The sequence below is a fragment of the Piliocolobus tephrosceles genome, unplaced genomic scaffold (assembly GCF_002776525.5).
Source record: "Piliocolobus tephrosceles isolate RC106 unplaced genomic scaffold, ASM277652v3 unscaffolded_41463, whole genome shotgun sequence".
Taxonomy (NCBI): domain Eukaryota; kingdom Metazoa; phylum Chordata; class Mammalia; order Primates; family Cercopithecidae; genus Piliocolobus; species Piliocolobus tephrosceles.
The window spans coordinates 1,872-9,621 of record NW_022325936.1 but is presented as its reverse complement, the minus strand read 5'-3'; the positions used below and the strand labels follow the sequence as shown (position 1 = coordinate 9,621).

At 46.9% G+C, this 7,750-nt stretch overlaps 2 non-coding genes across 2 annotated transcripts; one reads left to right on the top strand and one right to left on the bottom strand.

The window, feature by feature from the left end:
• The first annotated feature begins 283 nt into the window (after positions 1–283).
• On the top strand, positions 284–355 carry TRNAQ-CUG. Its single transcript has one exon. It is a non-coding gene; the product is annotated as a tRNA-Gln (tRNA).
• Positions 356–6,309: 5,954 nt separating this feature from the next.
• On the bottom strand, positions 6,310–6,473 carry LOC113223475. Its single transcript, XR_003308748.1, has one exon. It is a non-coding gene; the product is annotated as a U1 spliceosomal RNA (small nuclear RNA).
• Positions 6,474–7,750: the final 1,277 nt, after the last annotated feature.

Genomic DNA, 7,750 nt, shown 5'->3' with positions numbered 1-7,750 from the left:
GATATTTCACCTTGGCACAGGAAACTCTTATGAGGGAGGCTTCAAGGGCTCTTCTCTGGCCCTAAACCCACAGTGGATATTGCCTCATTTTCCGAGGTGCAAATGCAATGATAGAAGCCGATCAAAGGAGAGGACAGAGAGAAAGCAAGAGGGATGGCTCCTTCTACTGATCCACCTTCCTCGAGTGTTGCTTGTGGGATAATAGAAATGCCTTGACATAGGAGGGTGGGAACTATTGCTACTTATTAGGAATTCAGACACCGCCTGCAAACTTGCATTGTGAGGTTCCATGGTGTAATGGTGAGCACTCTGGACTCTGAATCCAGTGATCCGAGTTCGAGTCTCGGTGGAACCTTTGTGTATCTTGCAGTTTAATTAGGACGGTAGTGCAGTGTTTTATTCCCTAAATGGAATGGGGATTCCACTGACGTTCAGAAGCTCTGAGCTGCGGGCCTGCGTGTCCCTTCTGCTCCCGCTGTCTGAGCCTCGCGATGTACCTGGCGCTCCTTGTCCCCTCTCCGTCTCCCTCTTAGGTGTTCGGGGTCCCAGAAGCCGGGTTCTCACAGTGGCAGGGACCACAGGGAAATTGCCGAATCATCCAGTCGGGGTCACCGATCCTGCAGGGTCCCCTTCCTGGGCGAGCCTCCTGGCACCCAGCAATCGGAAGCCCGTACCTCCCACCCCCACCCCCCGCCTCGGGGTGAGAGGTCTCCACTATAAAGGCTGCCGCCCCTCAGTCCTAGACCGGGACTTTCACCCGGGAAATCTCGTAATGGCACCCATTGTCATTTTGGTAAGTAAACGGTGGCGTGAGAAATTTTGATGGGGTTAGCTCAGTCATTGGAGATTGTGTCTCAGTTTAGGATGGATGGTTGGAGACCTAACTTGGGATAGCAATGCTTTATTCACATGGCCCATCTGATTCCGAGTGTTAATTTATTCTCTTCTTCATACTCAGATTTTTATGCCGAATTTTTAGCGCCTACATCTCTATTGCGGACCCTAAAAGTCGCCATTTCACTAAGCTTTGGAACCTGACTCCGGGAAATCTCATTTATTTATCCCAAGATCTGAGCCGGAAAGAGAAATCCTCCCGGCGGCCTCTTCAAGCGCGCGGCCTGGGAGCGCGGGTTCTGATCCTCCGCCGCCCCGGCCGAGCTCCCAGCAGCACCACGGGGAAGAGGAACCTGAGCAGCTCTGAGAGGCGAGTTTCTGACGGTGGGGCTCCCCCTCGTCCCGTCAGAACCCTGCCCCAAGAAGAAGACGCCTTAGGACGCTACCAGAGTTAAAAATGTTTTCTCCTGCTCTTCAGAGCACTTGGGATGAGGTTCCTGATGGGTCTTGGGAGCTAACTAAGATGTCACTCCAGGCGCTCAGGACCATCGCTCTCATTTTCACATTTTGGGGCTGAGAGCGATTACGAAGGACTGAAAATCACCGCAATCTTTGAAGGGCTCAGTTTGGAGGACGAGCGGGGGTTGAGTGGGGTGAGATGACGCCTTCTTGGCTCCTTGGAGTGGACTAGAAGGTAAGGAAACACACAAACTCTGTTTCCCCTTGCAGGCTGGACGGCAGGGCCTGGGGAGGAAAACTGGACAAAGAGTAACAATATTTATGTACAGGTTGACTGCACGCATTAAAAATTGTTATCCCTAGAGGTAAGTGTAGGAAGAGACCAGGGCACTGCTGTTCACCTCCAGTTTTGCAGCATATGTAAATTTGACAACAGTGTATAGTGCATAAAAATTCATTCCTGTTTACAAATAATTGATCACAACCAGTTACAGGTTTCATTGTGCCTTCTCCACTTCCACTGCTTCACTTGACTAGCCTTATAGGAAAAAAAATCATTTGTAAATATGATATTGTTTCAGTTGATCCTCAGCCCACTCATTCCCCACCCCCTGAAAGTAGCTGGAACAACAGGTGTGCACCACATGCTGGGCTAATTTTTGTATTTTTAGTAGAGATAGGGTTTCAACATATTGGCCAGGCAGCTCTCGAATTCCAGAACTCAAGTGATCCACCTGCCTGGGCCTCCCTGCACCTCCCTGCTGGGACTACAGGTATGAGCCACCCCACTTGGCCATCATTTGTATTTTGAATTTAAATATTTTGTAGTCACCACTCTTCAAAGACTCTGGGTTTTGTTGCATGAGCATGGTGGGGTTCATGACATGCTACTCCAAAATATAACATCTTGGGGTATTGAATGTTTTATGCTAAAGGAATTTGAGTAAACAACAGAAGCAGGAAAGTCATTGTCACCCCACCACCAGCTGCCCTTCTTCTCTGAAGTCGATTAAAAGACACTTATGTGAGAGGTGCACTCTCTGTACCCAGAGGAAAGGTGCATCCTCGATTCTGAAGACACAGGGACACAGAGAAGAGCCTGAACACAGAGGCCTGGCTAAGTTTTCTTCAGTTTGTTACTGCTAGGTCATACTATTATTGTCTTATCATACCGCTCCATGACTATCCATTCTTCAACAAACTGACTGTTAATCCAAAAAAAAAAAAAAAATTGAGATTTAGCTGTTTCCATGGGCCTTCATTTCCTTTAGAAGGCACTCCTGTCATGTAAAACTTACATTAAATAAATACATATACTCTTCTCTTGTTAGTGTGTCTTTTGCTGAAAGGGTCTCAGCAGTGAACCTAGGCTGGGTGAGGAAAAGTCATCTTTCCTCCCCTACATGTAGAAATGTCTTCCACTATAAAACTATAAAAAATATATATATATTTTGACAGGGTCTTGTGCTGTCATCCAGGCTGGAGTGCAATGACGTGATCTCAGCTCACTGCAATGTCCACCTCCTGGGTTCAAGCGATTCTCCTGCCTCAGCCTCCCGAGTTGCTGGGATTACAGGCGCCCACCACCACGCCTGGTTACTTTTTGTATTTTTAGTAGAGATGGGGTTTCACCATGTTGGCCAGGCTGGTCTCGAACTCCTGACCTCAGGTAATCCACCCACCTCGGCCTTCCAAAGTGCGAGAATTACAGGCATGAGCCACTGCACCCGGCCAAAACTATAAGAATTTTATTGGGGCAGATTTGAAGCCAGAAATTGAATCATTGTTCCCCTTTGGATGAGCTGAACAGATGAGCTAATAAACTCCCAGTTCCTCCCAGATAGAAATACTTCTCTAGCTCATTCCCTGAAGCTCCTTGAGGGTCAAACCTGCTGGAGATTGAGGGGCCTTCCTGGAACCTCCCAGCTCAGGAGGTTACTGCTGGTGAGAGGATTGCTGCAGTCTCCCTGGGAGGGTGCAGGGTCACTGGAAAGTATCACTGCTGTAACTTCAGTACAAATGGTTTTCATCACATCTGCTCTTTGTGCAGTGTTGCAGGCAAAATACAAGAGATAACATGCACATGAGTAACATATGCACATTATCAACTGTGCCTGAATCACAAAGTGCCACATGTTATGCACAGTTGATGAGTGCATATGTTTACTCATTTAGTCCTTACCTCAGGCCGAGGTCACACCATCACCTTCATCTTCCATATGAGAAAACTGAGATGCACAAAGACGTTAAGTGACCTGCCCAGGGTCACTCAGCCAGCAAAGGAGGATTTGAAAGCAGGAATTTGAAGTGAAGGCAGCCTGGCTCCAGAAGACATTCTCAAAACCACTGTGTTTATACTGCTCCTAGCGAAATCACCCTTGCAAAAATTAAGACAGTGAGAAAAACCTGACATAAGAAAACTATGACTGTGCAAGAAATCTGACCTGACTCCATCTTGCTTCTAACCTCTGAGCTGCCCTTTTCCATTCCTGGGCATAGGCCAGGCTATGAGAGGAGTTTAGTTCCAAGTCTAAGTCTGAAGCAAAGATGATTACCCCTTCCCGAGACAAACTTCTTCCTATCTTGGGGATCACACCTCCTTAGCAAAGCTAACAAATTAGGCACGAGATTGGAAATTATGGCTCAGGAGCCATGCAGCCAGAAGCCACACGATTCCTAAACTCCCCAACTGTGCCTATATATAACATTGCTAGCGTTAAACCTCAGATTGGTGTTCAAGATATTTTTCAGACCCTGCCTTATGATGGACTAGCTGGCACACCCAGACCAGTAAACTGGCTCATCTGGTCCTGTGGCCCTCACCCAGGGACTGACTCAGTGCAGTAAACAAGCTCTGACACTGTGATTTCATCCCCCAACCCAACCAATCAGCTTTGCCCATTCCCTAGTCCCCTGCCTGCCAGACTATCCTTAAAAAACAAACAAACAAACAAAAAACTCTAGTCTTTGAATTTTGGCAGATTTGAGTAATAATAAACCCCTGTCCTGGTCACCTAGCTACCTCTGCATTTATTAAATTCTTTCTCTATTGTAGAAAGCCTGATGTTCTCAGCTCCATTGGCTTATCTGGGCAATCGGCAAGATAAACCTACTGGGCAGTTACATTAATAAAAGAGAAACACAAATGGTAAGCATGCTTGAAAAGAAATGTAAGTCTGTGTATTTCTTTTGAAGAAACACAAAAGGAGGAGGAATGATAAGACAGGCGATACACTGTCCTAAATATTTTCATGATTCTCCTGCCTCCCCCATATTCTTCTTATCCCAACAACTGCTCCACAGAAACCTTCGAGTTAAACACGGTCCTGCCAGAACTGGGTTTGTCCTTCCCTTTACATTTTCCTCTCACCTGCCCCACACCCCTTCCATATCTAATCTGTTCGTTCACTTCCAGGTCATTGAGGATTTTCCATTTAAAAACTTAAAAAATTCATAAAGGGGAAGATAACTTCTCATCCATATTCACACCTCCTGGAATTAACTACTATTAATATAGGTACATATTTTTCTTCCAAATCACTGTTAAGCCATTGTCTTAAAAAAAAAAAAAATTAAACATGCTAAGCATAGACCATACATTAGAGAAGATGTAAACATATGTAAAATTTTTGATCACCTTAAGTTCAAAAATAATCTCTCATAACATTTGGGCAACACTGGAGCAATGGTCTTGTGGTATATCTACAGAGATAGGAATGTATATTTTAGCTAGATTGTCCCCACCAGGCCCCAAAATAAGAAAAAGAAGAAAAAATAATAAGGATATATATAGATCTGAAAAAAATAATAAAATAATAAAGATGCATATATGTATGCTTTTACAAAATTTAGCTTAGACTCTATTTTTATTTTACAAATATTCCATTTAATAGTGCATGAACTTAACTGTAGACAAAGAGACAGAAACAGAAATGAAGGAATTCCTCAACTCCCTAGCACAGTTAGAGAGACATTTTTCTAAAGGAATCCTCTAAGGGTAAACATACACTAAATTAAGTAGAAGACATTAAGATTTGGAGTGGTCTTCTTATTCCTTTTTACAACCAAGTTGATTAAGGTGTGAGCTGACTATGGTACAACGCATCCATTTCAAGTTTGATGACGTGTCTATTACTCTAAAAGGTCCTCTCCTGCCCTTTGCAGTCAGTCCCGCCCTCTCCCTGACCCCAGCAATCACTGATGTAGTTTCTGTCACTATACAGGTTAGTTTTACCTGTTCTAGAAATTCACCTTGATGGCGCCTCACAGGACGCCCTCTTTTCGTCACTGGGCATAATGTTTTTGAGATTATCCGTGCCATCTCATCTTTCCATAATGTGTCCCATTTTATTGCTGGGTAGTTCGGGTAGCTGGGGGGTAGCTGGGGGGTAGCTGGGGTAGATCGCAGCCCTTTCTGCCTACAGGTAAGACTGCGGTTCCGACCTGCAGGCCTAGGTGAACATGAGCAAGGTCACCTGGGCGCCTAAGCCCCCTCCCCGTTCCCCTACAGAAAGCAAGCTTGTTTGTCTACAACCGAACGGGGACACTGCTTTCATCGCAAAGAACAGCACCAAAGGCCCCGCTTTCATCCCAGAGAACAGCACCCGACTGCGTAAAGTTTCTACCTGGCTCTATCAGGTGAGAACACGTTCCCCGCTAGCACAGAAATCCCACAAACTCCTGTGGGGGCTGCGGTTAGAAGCAGAGGCTGTGTGAAGGGTGACTGGGGGCCACGAAAAAACACGAAGGTTTCCACAGAGCGTGAGAACTCAAAAGACTGGAGACCATGAAGCAATCTGCAAAAAGCAGCCCCACGTAGAAAGAGAGAAAAAAACGGCTCTGCGGCCACTTAGCTTGTGTTAAACAAGCTCACGGCGGCGGGGAGAATACGGCAACACGGTATTCACTGTGACTATAATGAGAACGGAAAACGCTTGAAATACCACCCAAACCACGAACACGTATAAGTTAACAGTAATACTTTGCGCGGAGTCTATTTTTTCAACACAAAAAGTTCAGGGGAAAGCGCGAACGCAGTCCCCCACTACCACAAATTATGCAGTCGAGTTTCCCACATTTGGGGAAATCGCAGGGGTCAGCACATCCGGAGTGCAATGGATAAGCCTCGCTCTGGGAAAACCACCTTCGTGATCATGGTATCTCCCCTGCCAGGTAAGTATGAGTTCGTGTGTCTCCGCCCTGCCACAGCCCCACACGCCTCACCCTTTACACGCACGGTCACTTGCCCCGCGCACCCCCGAGCCCTCCTAGCCCTGACAAACAGCTGGTACTCTCAGGTCCGACCGGCGGTCCTGGGCTCGCTCCTACAGCACGGGAACTCCTTCGTGGCGAAGCAGCCGGTGGCGAAGCGGCAGCCCCTGCGCTGCCTCATCTACATAGAAGTCGCCCTCTCCGTGATGTCACCGACAGCGCGTTCCCGGTCCCCGTCTGCTTTTCCGCCCCATCGTCCGCCCACTTAGCCGAACCACCTGCTGCCACAGCTTGCGGGGACAGTGACGTCTGCCTCTTCTTTCCCTCCCTTCCCCGTCCCTGGTCTTCCCCAAAGAAGCGGGCGTTTCTGTTGTAGTTTTTTGTTTTTGGTTTGGCGCCGAGTCTCGCGCTGTCGCCCAGGCTGCAATGCAGTCGCAAGATCTCGGCTCCCTGCAACTTCCGCCTTCCGAGTTGAAGCGATTCTCCTGCCGCAGACTTCCGCGTAGCCGGGATTACAGGCGCATGCCACCAAGGCCGGCTAATTTTTGTATTTTTAGTAGAGACCGGGTTTCACCATGATGGCCAGGCTGATCTCGCACTCCTGACTTCAGGTAATCAGCTGGCCTCAGCCTCCCAAAGTGCTGGGATTACAGGCCTGAGCCATCACACCCGCCCAGAAGCAGGTTCTTAAACTGTGTTGCCCAGGACCTCTTTGGCAGACAGCTGGAACCTGTCCACCCTTCTTCAAATAATGGCTTGTAACGCGCAGACTAAAACATGTAGGATTACACAGGAAACTGGTTCTCTTCACATCGTTATCCTTGTGATGTAGCATTCTACTTGAAATTACAAGTCGTTCAATATCAGAGAGAAACCATATCTATGAAACCAGAGAGGCTGCTCAGATGACTGCAAACCAGCCATCCTTACTAGTTTTACCACTAGTAGTGTAGTAGTGTTATAAAGACGGTGGTCCAATTTCATGAATCTTGTAGGTTTTTTTCAAATACAGCAATGTACAAATATGCTGCCCCAGCAGAGCACACTGGACACTCAGGCATGGTGCTGGAGTTTGTCATCTCTTCCACAGCCTTCTCTAGACCTTGACACTTACCTCATGTTAGCACTTTATGCTCTGCAAAGACAGAAACAAAGTGGTCCAAATTTGGGGGGAAAAATATTTTTGGGGAAAATTTTATTTGAGGTGCTTAACAGATTACTGTTAATCTGTAGAACACAACCCCAA